Below are 14,608 nucleotides of genomic sequence, written 5' to 3'. Positions count from 1 at the left end.
TGGAATGCACTGCCTGTGGAAGTAGTTGAGTCGGAAACATTAGTGACCTTCAAGCAGCTGTTGGATAGGTACATGGATTACGGGAAAATTATATAGTGTAGATTTATTTGTTCTTAAGGGCAGCACGGTAGCATTGTGGATAGCACAATTGCTTCACAGATCCATGGTCCCAGGTTCGATTTCGGCTTGGGTCATTGTCTGTGCGGAGTCTGCACGTCCTCCTCGTGTCTGCGTGGGTTTCCTCCGGGTGCTCCGGTTTCCTCCCACAGTCCAAAGATGTGCGGGTTAGGTGAATTGGCCAATGATAAATTGCCCTTAATGTCCAAATTGCCCTTGGTGTTGGGTGGAGGTGTTGAGTTTGGGTAGGGTGCTCTTTCCAAGAGCTGGTGCAGACTCAGGGGGCCGAATGGCCTCCTTCTGCACTGTAGATTCAATGATAATCTATGATTAATCTAGGACAAAGGTTCGGCACAACATCGTGGGCCGAAGGGCCTGTTCTGTGCTGTATTTTCTATGTTCTATGTTCTATGGACCTCCACCATGGCCGGTGCGGAGATGAACCCCCCCTGCGCATGTGCTGGGATGACGCCGGCACACGCTGGCGCACCCGCGCATGCGGCAATTCTCGCCGGCCGACGGAGGCCCTTTGGCGCCAGTTGGCACGGTGCCAACCCGCCGGCGCCGTACTAGCCCCAATTCCACACCTTCTGGGCGGCCCGACGCTGGAGTGCTTCACGCCACTCTTCGGCGCCGGGATCGCCCGCCCCGCCGGTAAGGGGAGAATCCCGCCCCTAAATCCTGGAACGTTTAGCTGCCAATCCTGTCCTTCCCTCAACCAGGTCTCTGAAATGGCAACAACATCATAGTCCCAAGTACTAATCCAAGCTCTAAGTTCATCTGCCTTACCTGTTATACTTCTTGCATTAAAACATATGCACTTCAGGCCACCAGTCCTGCTGTTTTCAACAACATCTCCCTGTCTGCTCTTCCTCAGAGCCATACTGGCCCTATTTCCCAGTTCTCCCTCAATCTTTTCACCTTTTGACCTATTCCTCTGGTACCCACCCCCCTGCCATACTAGTTTAAATCCTCCCGTGTGACACTAGCAAACCTCGCGGTCAGGATATTTATGCCTTGCCTGGTCGCGACCAGGGTCTGCATGTTCACAGCCATGGAGCAAAGGGAGTGGACCATCTCCGTCTGGGACTGTGCCACCATCCTGAGGGTCTGTGCCACATCAGCCAATGACTGGCCCACAGTCCCTCTGGGACTGGGCCACATCCCTCTGGGACTGAGCCACTTCCCTCTGGGACTGGGCCATTCCCTCTGGGACTGGGCCACCTCGCCCTGTGTCTGCGCAACGCTGGCCAGTGCAATGCCGCCGGCGATCTCATGACTGGGTCATGCTGAGGAGCGCCACTGCAATGTCCAGGTGGCTCTGGCACATGGCTGCCTGTGAGAGGGCAGCCCGTCCTGGGCCTCAATTCCCGCCTGCACAGAATGCCCCAGGCCCTGGACACTCTGACCCATAATCAACATCATCGCCTCCATTGCCTCCACTGCGGACGCCACCCGTGCGGTGACGGCCTGGATGGCACACATGACCGGCACCACACCCTGCTCCTGCACCCAGATGGATTCCTCCACCTGCGCCTGCAGGTGCTGGAAGCCGGCCGTCATTCCCTCCTCTCGTTCCTGGGTCTCTGACTGCACCTGTACTGCGGCTGTGACTGAATGTTCCAGGAGCCTGGGACTGTCTGTGCGGCAGCTGGTTCCTGGGCTGACCTGCCCTCTGACCGTCTGGCCCCTCAGCTGCTCCTACCTCCACCTGCTGTACCGGATACGAAGTGTGGTACTCACCAGATAGTGTCCCAAGAGCCTCTTCACTAATGTGCCCAACCGAGGTGATAGTCTCTGATATGGTGGAGGGTGTTGGAGACAGCTGTGATGGAAAGTCAGTGTCCTCCTCCGACCTGAACTCCAGGGTCTTCTGAGTCTCGGGCGGAGGACTGGTGTTCGAGCTGCTCTCCCCGTCAGTGCTTGACTGTGCGGGTGGCACCGGCTCTGGCATTGGCTGGGGGCGGAGGGCTCTGGATGGACCGGCCCCATCTCCAGCAGGTCCTGTAAGACACAAGATGACATATATGGTTAGACAGCGGACGGGGGGGGGGGACGGGGGGGGGGGACGGGGGGGGGGGTGGATTAAGGGTGAAGGCGGTGAGGGAGAGTGGGAGGGGTGTGGGTCGAGGGGGTGAAGGGGGTGAGGGGGTGTGGCTCGAGGGGGGTGAGGGGGGGAGGGGGGTGTGGGCTGAAGGGGGTGAGGTGGGTGGGGGTACATGTGTCATGGGGATCCACCAGAGTCTCACTTGCTCGCCCGCCGCTAACCTCTCTTTCCTCCATGCCACCGACCACGTCCAGTGCCCTCTGCTCAGGCACGGTGAGGAGCCGCAGGTCTGGTGGTCGCCCTCCGTCTTCTCCCACTCCTGGCAGTTGTGCGCAGCCTTCTCCTAGTTGGGGGTGCAAACACAAACAAAGGCAGTGTTAGATGTTCCGACGCATGCAGCCCAGGTGATGGATAGGTGATGGAATCAGTGGCCAGGGCACCTCGGCCATTGCAGCTGGCATGGGTGCTGGCATGTGGGGCAGGGTGGCACGGAACCGGTTGTTTTCCACGTGGCGATGGTGCTGGCCCATTTAGAGTTGCTGAATCGGTGCAGCTGTTGCACTGTTTTTGCTGTCGTAAAACACCACTGTTTCCACGCCGACGCCAGCACTTAGTCTCAGAAACTGAGAATTCAGCCCATGATCCGCAAGACCGTTCAGCAGAACAACCATTCCTGGAATAAAGTCCTGCCCTTTATATTCATGATAGTGAGAAAAGCTGTGTCTAGTTCCACAGGTTTCACGCCCCTATTAATGACCGGGCGACCGATGCGGGGAATCGAACCTCTATTGGGGTTGGATTTATCAGGGCTCGAAGTCACGGCACTCACCCACGAGAATGCCGTCAAAGGGATAATACAAAACTTACAGGCACCACAACAGGCCGCAGCGATTAAGGTGGGAAAACGGAAACAACAGAGCAAGGCCTACTTTGTCAGGAAAGTAAATCCCCCATGGTATTGGTGGGCCCCAAGAAAGCTGGATGGTATCATATCAACCAGATGAAGGCATTTGGCTCGAAGCAGAACTTCCACCAACACATCACACTAGAAGGTTTCTTCGAGCCCCCAGAATCGCTTAACCCACACCCTGTACTCCAGGCCCCAAACCTCCACCCTATACCTCAGGAATCGATTCCTGCCCGCCAGGTCACCCGCTATGGCGTCCCTGGTACAGAGATCCTCAGAACCGCCTGACCCGGCGCTCACTATCAGAGGTGATAACGCAGTGGGTACCTGGCAGCCAAAGTCCGCCCACGTAGGTTCCCTCCGCTGAGGAGGAATCAGGACATCACGGTACAAATTGTAAATAGCTTTATCCATCCACTCCACACATCACCCAATTGAAAAGGGCTTTTATCCGCCCATATTGTATTGTTTCCATGGTCTCCCGACACACCACAGTTTAGTTGTGAGATGAAGAATGTAATGTTACTGATTATTGACCAACCCTTCGTATGACTATTCGGCCTTTATTATTCATTTACTTATTTCTTTGCGTTTTTAAACAAAAAACAAATACGACATTCTAGTAAACAAAAGGGAAAAGAGAATCAGAAATAAGAATTAACAGGTGCTACCTTGATCTCCCCGCATTCTGTCACACCTGACCGTGTAGCAGTGTATCTCACCGTCCGAATTTGCCCGATTGAAGAAGGGATTCCTACAACACCTGGACTCGGCAACGACCATCTGACATCGGGAAAGATTCGACAATCAAGAACCTTGATACTCTCCCGTCTATTTTACAATATGTATAGTGTCACTTGTCATTTTGTACTGTTTGTTGTTTTGTACAGTAAACCATGATGTATTGTTTCTTCATTACTTTTTAAATATTTTACTTCATTTCAATTTGTTGTTATTATGTGGATTACGGATGATACTGTAAAACCCGGATTCAGGGTACTTGTTCGTTGAGATGGTTTGGTAAGGATTGTGTGATCCGATTCGTTGACGCTCACTGGATCAAGAGGAGGGAATGTTGTAATATAATCAGGGCCTAGTTTTAAGGCTGATTAAATTGGATATCTTAAATTAAAGAATTGAGCACTTTAAAAACCACAGTCTGCAGAATCTGAATATACAGAACTCAGACAGGCTACCGGTGGCATGTCTGGAGCAGCCCCTGACAACCCATCAAGCAATTATCGCTGCTACTTGAGATACACTGGCCTATTGTCCACAGTTCCTGATAACCCGTCAAGCAATCATCGCTCATCCCAGAGCGGGCTCAGGTGCCCTGTCAACAGGTCATCAACCAGATCGTTGGACACTGAGACCCTGCCTCCTGAGACTCCATTGGCCGAAGGGGGATAAAATCGGCATTCCAGGCATCCAGGGAGCAAAGACTGAAAGCAAAGACTCAAAGCAAACGACTCGAAGCAAAGGCTCAAAGCTTGGTGTGTGAGGTGACCTTGACCAGAAGGAAGCAAGCAAGCAACAGCCAGCGAGAATCACCTTTGCAAAGAGGAACCAGAGGGACTCAGGGATCGGATCTACAGCTTACCAAGCCACCTTGGTGGGTAGTATAGTCGTATCCTGGGTGTTTCTTGTATGCATAGTGGGTAATTTACTGGTTAACTGTATTTAATAAAGTGTGTTGCATTATATCTGTGTCCGTATTTTGTTCTACTCATAAATAAAGACACCTGGGTAAACTTTAATTAAAGAGCTGGTTGAAGTATCTGAATTGGACAAATACAACACCTTGGCAAGTAGGATTAAGGTGAATCCCAAAGCTTTCTATTCATATGTAAAAAGGAAGAGAGTGGTCAGGGAAAGGTTTGGACCACTAAAGGATAGTGGGGGCAATCTGTGTTGAGCCAGAGGAAATGGGTGAGGTACTAAATGAGTACTTTGCATCAGCGTTCACCAAAGAAAAGGTGCTACCTTGATCTCCCCGCATTCTGTCACACCTGACCATGTAGCAGTGTATCTCACCGTCCGAAGATGTGGAAGATGATTCTTGGGTAGGGTGTGTGGACAGTCTGGGTCATGTTGACATCAAAAAGGAGGCGATGGGTCTTTTAAAATATATTAAGGTCGATAATTCTCCTGGGCCAGATGGGATTTACCCCAGAATACTGAGGGAAGCAAGGGAGGAAATTGCTGGGGCCTTGACTGATATCTTTGTGTCCTCATTGGCTACAAGTGAGGACTGGAGAATACCTAATGTGGCATCGGTATTTAAGAAAGGTAGCAGGGTAGCCTGCTAATAGCCTGTAAACTACAGGCTGGTAAGCCTCATATCGGTAGTAGGTAAATTATCAGAGAGAATTCTCAGGGACAGGATTTATACCCATTTGGAAACAAATGGACTCATTAGCGGTTGCATAGTTTTGTGAAGGGGAGGTTGTGCCTCACTAACTTGATCAAAGTTTTTGAGGAGGTAACAAAGATGATGAGGGGAGGGCAGTGGATGTTATTTACATGCACTTCAGTAAAGCCTATAACAAGTTGCCTCATGGCAAACTGGTACAAAAGGTGAAATCACACGGGACCAGAGGAGAGGTGGTAAGATGGATACTTACTCTTGTTCACACTGGATAGTCAGAGGCTTTTCCCCAGGGTAGAGGGGTCAATTACTAGGGGGCATAGGCTTAAGGTGAGAGGTGCAAGGTTTAGAGTAGATGTACGAGGCAAGTTTTTTACACAGAGGGTAGTGGGTGCCTGGAACTCGCTGCCGGAGAAGGTGGTGGAAGCAGGGACGATAGTGACATTTAAGGGGCATCTTGACAAACACATGAATAGGATGGGAATAGAGGGATACGGACCCAGGAAGTGTAGAAGATTGTAGTTTAGTCGGGCAGCATGGTCGGCACGGTCTTGGAGGGTCGAAGGGCCTGTTCCTGTGCTGTACTTTTCTTTGTTCTTTGTTCTTTGTTATACAGAACTGGCTTGGTAACAGAAGGCAAAGGGTAGCAGTAGAAGGGTGTTTTCTGAATGGAAGGTTGTGACTAGTGGTGTTCCACAGGGATCTGTGCTTGGGCCTCTGTTGTTTGTAGTAAACATAAATGATTTGGAGGAAAATGTATCTGGTCTGATTAGTCAGTTCACAGATGACACCAAGCTTGGTGGAGTGACAGATAGTGTTGAGGATTGTCAGGGGATACAGCAGGACATAGATAGGTTGGAGACTTGGGCAGAAAATGGTAAATGGAGTTTAATACAGATAAATGTGAGGTAATGCATTTTGGTAGGTCTAACATAGAGGGGAAATATACCATAAATGGCAAAACTCTTAGGAATGTAGAAAGTCAGAGAGATCTGGGCGTGCAGGTCCACAGATCTTTGAACGTGGCAACACAAGTGGACAAGGTAGTCAAGAAAACATTGGTCATTGGATGGGGCATCAAGTATAAAAACTGGCAAGTCATGCTACAGTTGTATAGAATGTTGGTACGACTGCACTTGGAATATTGGGCATGATTCTGGTCGCCACACTACCAGTGGCTGTGGAGGCTTTGGAGAGGGTGCAGAGGAGGTTTACGAGGATGTTGCCTGGTCTGGAGGGTGTTAGCTATGTGGAGAGGCTGAATAGACTCAGACTGTTTTCATTAAAAAGATGGAGGTTGAGAGGTGACCTGATAGAGGTCGATAAGATTATGAGGGGTATGGATAGAGTGGATAGGCAGGCACTCTTTCCCAGGGTGGAGGGGTCAGTCACCAGGGGGAGTATGTTTCAGGTCCTGGGGCAAAGTTTAGAGGAGATGTGCGAGGCAGGTTTTTCACGCAGAGTGGTGAGTTCCTGGAAAGCGTTGCCAGGGGAGGTTGTGGAAGCAGATACATTAACGGCATTCAAAAGGCATCTTGACAGAGCGCGGCATGTGGCACAGTGGTTAGCACTGCTGCTTAAGGCGCTGAGGACCCTGGTTCGAATCCCGGCCATGGGTCACTGTCCATGTAGAGTTTGCACATTCTTCCCCACAACCCAAAGATGTGCAGGTTAGGTGGATTGGCCACGCTAAATTGCCCCTGAATTGGAAAATAAATAATTGGGTACTCTAAATTTTTTTTAAAAAGGCATCTTGACAAACGCATGGATAGGATAGGTATAGAGGTATACGGCACAAGGTACTACTGTGGACTTTGGTCAAGGTTGGTCTCATGACCGGTAAAGGATTGGAGGGCCGAAGGGCCTGTTCCTGTGCTGTACTGTTCTTCGTTCGTTATAGACACAGGCATCGGGTGAAGCATACAGAAGTGTAGAACTACTCAATCGAGAAGATGTGTGAAGAGATCAGATCAGCCAATCAGAGGGTTGTTTAGGAGTCTGGTAACAGCGGGGAAGAAGCTGCATTTGAATCTGTTAGTGTGTGTTCTCAGACTTTTGTATCTCCTGCCCGATGGAAGAAGTTGGAAGAGTGAGTCAAGCATGATTTCCCCTTCATAAATTCATGCTGACTTTGTCTGATTATACTACTTTCCAAATGCTGTCCTAACAACTTCCCTTTTACTAGTGACTATAGGCTCACTAGTCTAGAGTTCCCTGTTTTCTCTCTACCTCTTTTTTTGAATAGCAGGTTATATTAGCTAACATCCAATCTGTAGGAACCATTCCAGTGTCCAAAGAATTTTGGAAATGGTCACCAATGGATCTACTGGGCGAGATTCTCCGACCCCCCCCCCCCCCCCTGGGGGGTGCCCCCACGGTGGCCTGGCCCGCGACCGGGGCCCACCGATCCGCGGGCAGGCCTGTGCTGTGGGGGCACTCTTTCCCTTCCGCCTTCGCCATGGTCTCTGCCATGGCGGAGGCGGAAGAGACTCCCTCCACTGCGCATGCGCGGGAATGCCGTCAGCGGCCGCTAACGCGCCCGCGCATGCACCGCCCGGAGATGTCATTTCCGCGCCAGCTGGCGGGGCACCAAAGGCCTTTTCCGCCAGCTGGCGGGGCGGAAATTAATCCGGCGTGGGCTTAGCCCCTTAAGGTTCGGGCTGGGCCCCCCAAGATGCGGAGCATTCCGCACCTTTGGGGCGGCGCGATGCCCGACTGATTTGCGCCGTTTTGGGTGCCAGTCAGCGGACATCGTGCCGATACTGGAGAATTTCGCCCACTATTTCTAGAGCCACTTCCTTAAGTACTCTGGAATGCAGATTATCAGGTCCTGGAGATTTACCCGCCTTCAATCTCATTAATTTCCCTAAAACTATTTTTCTACTCATACTAATTTCCTTCAGCTCCTAAAACTTGTGCTCTCAGACCTTCCGGTACATTATTCATGTCTTCCTTTGTGAAGACAGAAGCAAAGTACAAATTTAGTTCCTCATCCACTTTTCTCCCTGTTTTGAATTCTCTCATTTCTGACATTTGTTTTTGTCAATCTTTTTCTCTTTAAATTAGAAATTGTGGCTGAATCATTCACATATTGACCTTTCATTGCTGCTTCCCTCAGTCTGATGCTGATGAGTACAGCAGCTCTTATTCCATTCAGCTTGTCTATCTCCAGCAGTTCCTGCATCTATTACTCAGAATAGTATTAATGTCCTGTAAAATGTTCTTCCTTCAGATTGTTTACAATCAAATCGACCCCAGATGCTGTAATTTAGACTTTCTTTTTGGCATTTTGTTCTGACTGCTATCAGCAACAGGGCAGTTTGCAGAAGCAGAGGATGTTTCCTGTGAAATGGAACTTGCCATCTTCATAAGTGCTGAGGTATTTCTCTTCCCGCATCCAGTGGTGCCGAAGACAGACTTTAATCTGTTCCCAAAGCCATGTTAGTGGGCGAACCAGTACTGGCCATCACAGACTTTTCAGACCATATAAAATGGCCACAGATGCCAGGACATGGGGTAGGGACAGTGATATTAGCCCTTTAGCATTTTGAAGTATATATCCGTCATGACAATAAGCAAACCTTCATTTATAGACCATAATATGCTTGCGATTACAGATAAGTTTAAAACCCAGAACGCAAGATTGGAGTTTATTATTGCAACGGTTCAAAGTTAAAATTGTACACATTCAATCTTCTGTGGGAACTGAAAGCCAAATGAGATGAAAGATTGTACCACACTATGGCAGCACGGTAGCACAGTGGTTAGCACTGTTGCTTCACAACTCCAAGGTCCCAGGTTCGATTCCAGGCTTGGGTCATTGTCTGCGCGGAGTCTGCACATTCTCCCCTTGTCTGCGTAGGTTTCCTCCGGGTGCTCTGGTTTCCTCCCACAGTCCAAAGGTGCGCAGGATTGACAATGCTAAATTGCCCTTAGTGTCCAAAAAAAAAGGCTGGGTGGGATTACTGGGAGCGGGTGGAGGAGTGGGCTTAAGTGGGGTGCTCTTTCCAAGGGCCGGTGCAGACTCGATGGGTCGAATGGCCTCCTACTGCACTGTAAATTCTATGATACTACATCAGAGAGGATAGACACCCTGCACGTCTGTGGGAAGACATCCAGTTCTTCCCAGCATTGTTCAACACAGAAGATTGGGTAGTGAAACCATTATCTGGAAATCGTTCCATCAGAACCAACTTTCCAAAGGTTCGGCGGTGGGTGATCAATCAGGGTGAGGCTGCGAAGAAGTTTGAGTGGGACTTTCAGTGACGGGGATGTGCTGTGCGGATGCAGAAAAGGTGGCTCTCCTCCTAGAAGTTGGAATTTGGCAACCTTTAGTCCAAAAATAGGCTACTAATTTTGTGAACAACCTCCGCCCTCTATCCTCCTTCAAGATCACCACAGCTACTGAAAAATGCCCGCAATCAATTTGAGGGGCTGAAAAGACAGGAAGATTAGTAAGTTCCTGGAAAGAACGGACGGCGAGCACATGGAGTGGGAAGGAGCTGGCTGTACGTGAACCCGAGTCACCGAGACACATGCCGGACTAAGCAAGTGGATGGACCTAATGCAATTCCCGTAACAGCCTCCCCGAACAGGCGCCGGAATGTGGCGACTAGGGGCTTTTCACAGTAACTTCATTTGAAGCCTACTTGTGACAATAAGCGATTTTCATTTCATTTCATTTCAAGATAGGCCACACTAGCGAGCAAGCTAGCACAGGGAAGTACGGGAGAAGGGGAGCCATGGCACAGCTTCCGAGGGGGAGGTGGTGCGTGGCAGGGGGTAGAAAATTCTAGATAGGGGGAGGAAGGGGGAAAAGATGGGGGAGGAACCCACAGGAGCACTGGGGTTGGGGGGGCGGGGTGGGGGGGGGGGGCGGTAGAATGCTAACTATGGAAGGGCATACATATCAACAGTAGGAACAAGTACACCAAGAACAACCATCTTTGATGGCCCCCAAAGGGAAATCCCGGAGTGCAGGGGCCCGTCCACACGGCAAATATAGTTTCAACGGCCCTCTTGGATGACTCTCAAAGGGAAACCCTGGAATTGACCGCGCATTAGCCCAGTGTGTCATAACACACCTGAATCGGTGCTTCATAGGATGGACCTGTCATTAATGGCTTTACAATGCCCCTACATAAACTGCCTCTCACTCGTCCCTGTCTCATTTTAAAAGCAGTAAATGTCGCTCCATCAAACCATTATGTCCTCCAGTCCCGGAGGACTGGAGAATAGCCAATGTTGTTCCTCTGTTTAAGAAGGGTAGCAAGGATAATCCCGGGAACTACAGGCCGGTGAGCCTTACTTCAGTGGTAGGGAAATTACTGGAGAGAATTCTTCGAGACAGGATCTACTCCCATTTGGAAGCAAATGGACGTATTAGTGAGAGGCAGCACGGTTTTGTGAAGGGGAGGTCGTGTCTCACTAACTTGATAGAGTTTTTCGAGGAGGTCACTAAGATGATTGATGCAGGTAGGGCAGTAGATGTTGTCTATATGGACTTCAGTAAGGCCTTTGACAAGGTCCCTCATGGTAGACTAGTACAAAAGGTGAAGTCACACGGGATCAGGGGTGAACTGGCAAGGTGGATACAGAACTGGCTAGGCCATAGAAGGCAGAGGGTAGCAATGGAGGGATGCTTTTCTAATTGGAGGGCTGTGACCAGTGGTGTTCCACAGGGATCAGTGCTGGGACCTTTGCTCTTTGTAGTATATATAAATGATTTGGAGGAAAATGTAACTGGTCTGATTAGTAAGTTTGCAGACGACACAAAGGTTGGTGGAATTGCGGATAGCGATGAGGACTGTCTGAGGATACAGCAGGATTTAGATTGTCTGGAGACTTGGGCGGAGAGATGGCAGATGGAGTTTAATCCGGACAAATGTGAGGTAATGCATTTTGGAAGGGCTAATGCAGGTAGGGAATATACAGTGAATGGTAGAACCCTCAAGAGTATTGAAAGTCAAAGAGATCTAGGAGCACAGGTCCACCGGTCATTGAAAGGGGCAACACAGGTGGAGAAGGTAGTCAAGAAGGCATACGGCATGCTTGCCTTCATTGGCCGGGGCATTGAGTATAAGAATTGGCAAGTCATGTTGCAGCTGTATAGAACCTTAGTTAGGCCACACTTGGAGTATAGTGTTCAATTCTGGTCGCCACACTACCAGAAGGATGTGGAGGCTTTAGAGAGGGTGCAGAAGAGATTTACCAGAATGTTGCCTGGTATGGAGGGCATAAGCTATGAGGAGCGATTGAATAAACTCGGTTTGTTCTCACTGGAACGAAGGAGGTTGAGGGGCGACCTGATAGAGGTATACAAAATTATGAGGGGCATAGACAGAGTGGATAGTCAGAGGCTTTTCCCCAGGGTAGAGGGGTCAATTACTAGGGGGCATAGGTTTAAGGTGAGAGGGGCAAGGTTTAGAGTAGATGTACGAGGCAAGTTTTTTACGCAGAGGGTAGTGGGTGCATGGAACTCACTACTGGAGGAGGTAGTGGAAGCAGGGACGATAGGGACATTTAAGGGGCATCTTGACAAATATATGAATAGGATGGGAATAGAAGGATACGGACCCAGGAAGTGTAGAAGATTGTAGTTTAGTCGGGCAGTATGGTCGGCACGGGCTTGGAGGGCCGAAGGGCCTGTTCCTGTGCTGTACATTTCTTTGTTCTTTGTATTATGAGCATCTAAAATTATCTTTTTTATAGTATGTATGATTTTAGATAGAAGCAGAAAAAACACTGCCAGGAACTAATGAGACTAAATAAACATTACAGAGTACAACATAGAATCAGGAAGATGGTGCATGTGCGCACTGATGTCATTGAGATATGCAGAGTGCACCGGCTTCCTGGGCGGAGCAGAGTGACATCATTGGATTCCTGCGCAATCGTAGACCCGTGTGCCTGTGCAGACGGGTATCCATGGCCATTGTGCATTGGCAAGAGACACAGAGTGAGAGAAAATAGATAGGGAGAAAGCTCTTGTGGAGCATAAGCAAAGTAGAAAGCAGATGAACCGCATGGTTTGTGTCTGTGCTTTAAAAACTAGAATCAGATCAGAAAATGCTGGAACTTTTCAGCGGTTTACGTAATAGCCCGCCTCTTTCCTCACCAGTTGATGGCCCCCTGCCTCTACAGCCACCCCAACCCGCCCTCCCCAAACATCGTCCCTGCCGAGATTCCATGATCAAATGTCTCTTATTTTATATCCTCAGAGTTGGTCACTTTGGAGTCAATCTCACAGCGTCACCGTTGCTTCCCCAGCAAGAGAAATTCCCCAAGTGCAGTTTCTTCCCTGGGCACAGACCCTCTTCCCGAGCCACAGTGTTACTCCCCGAGTCACGGTGCAACTCCACAATGCCCAGAGCCACTCCTGATTAACAGAGTCACTCCCGAAGTCACAGTGTTAATCCGAGTCACAGTGTAACTCCACATATCGCAGTCACTCCCTAAGTAACAGAGTCAATTCTCAAGCAGTTGGTCATTCTCCTCTCCCAATCTCTCATAGAACATAGAACGTAGAACGATACAGCGCAGTACAGGCCCTTCGGCCCACGATGTTGCACCGAAACAAAAGCCATCTAACCTACACTCTGCCATTATCATCCATATGCTTATCCAATAAACTTTTAAATGCCCTCAATGTTGGCAAGTTCACTACTGTTGCCGGTAGGGCATTCCACGGCCTCACCACTCTTTGCGTAAAGAACCTACCTCTGACCTCTGTCCTATATCTATTACCCCTCAGTTTAAAGCTATGTCCCCTCGTGCCAGCCATTTCCATCCGCGGGAGAAGGCTCACTGTCCACCCTATCTAACCCCCTGATCATTTTGTATGCCTCTATTAAGTCTCCTCTTAACCTTCTTCTTTCCAACGAAAACAACCTCAAGTCCATCAGCCTTTCCTCATAAGATTTTCCCTCCATACCAGGCAACATCCTGGTAAATCTCCTCTGCACCCGCTCCAAAGCCTCCACATCCTTCCTATAATGCGATGACCAGAACTGTACGCAATACTCCAAATGCGGCCGTACCAGAGTTTTGTACAGCTGCAACATGACCTCCTGACTCCGGAACTCAATCCCTCTACCAATAAAGGCCAACACTCCATAGGCCTTCTTCACAACCCTATCAACCTGGGTGGCAACTTTCAGGGATCTATGTACATGGACACCTAGATCCCTCTGCTCATCCACTTCAAAGAATGTTACCATTAGCCAACTATTCCGCATTCCTGTTATTCCTTCCAAAGTGAATCACCTCACACTTCTCTACATTAAACTCCATTTGCCACCTCTCAGCCCAGCTCTGCAGCTTATCTCTGTCCCTCTGTAACCTGCTACGTCCTTCCACACTGTCGACAACACCACCGACTTTAGCGTCATCTGCAAATTTACTCACCCACCCTTCTGCGCCTTCCTCTAGGTCATTGATAAAAATGACAAACAGCAACGGCCCCAGAACAGATCCTTGTGGTATGCCACTTGTAACTGAACTCCATTCTGAACATTTCCCATCAACCACCACCCTCTGTCTTCTTTCAGCTAGCCAATTTCTGATCCACATCTCTAAATCACCCTCATTCCCCAGCCTCCGTATTTTCTGCAATAGCCTACCGTGGGGAATCTTATCAAACGCTTTACTGAAATCCATATACACCACATCAACTGCTCTACCCTCGTCTACCTGTTCAGTCACCTTCTCAAAGAACTCGATAAGGTTTGTGAGGCATGACCTACCTTTCACAAAGCCATGCTGACTATCCCTGATCATATTATTCCTATCTAGATGATTATAAATCTTGTCTCTTATAATCCCCTCCAAGACTTTACCCACTACAGACGTGAGGATCACCAGTCTATAGTTGCCGGGGTTAACTCTGCTCCCCTTTTTGAACAAAGGGACCACATTTGCTATCCTCCAGTCCTCTGGCACTATTCCTGTAGCCAATGATGACATAAAAATCAAAGCCAAAGGTCCAGCAATCTCTTCCCTGGCCTCCCAGAGAATCCTAGGATAAATCCCATCAGGTCCCGGGGACTTACCTATTTTCAGCCTGTCCAGAATTGCCAACACCTCTTCCCTACGTACCTCAATGCCATCTATTCTAATAGCCTGGGTCTCAGCATTCTCCTCCACAACATTATCTTTTTCCTGAGTGAAT

General features: G+C 49.2%; 1 protein-coding gene across 1 annotated transcript in view; it reads right to left on the bottom strand.

Moving 5' to 3' along the window:
• Positions 1–2,059, bottom strand: part of LOC140426717 (uncharacterized) — a 719,260-nt gene extending 717,201 nt beyond the window's left edge. The window contains exon 1 of the mRNA XM_072511813.1: positions 1,861–2,059. The gene's annotated coding sequence lies outside the window, so the exon portion shown is untranslated. The remainder of the gene's footprint in view (positions 1–1,860) is intronic.
• Positions 2,060–14,608: the final 12,549 nt, after the last annotated feature.

The sequence above is a fragment of the Scyliorhinus torazame genome, chromosome 7, assembly GCF_047496885.1.
Source record: "Scyliorhinus torazame isolate Kashiwa2021f chromosome 7, sScyTor2.1, whole genome shotgun sequence".
Taxonomy (NCBI): Eukaryota; Metazoa; Chordata; class Chondrichthyes; order Carcharhiniformes; family Scyliorhinidae; genus Scyliorhinus; species Scyliorhinus torazame.
The sequence above is the reverse complement of the archived record's forward strand: the minus strand, read 5'-3'. Positions and strand labels throughout refer to the sequence as shown.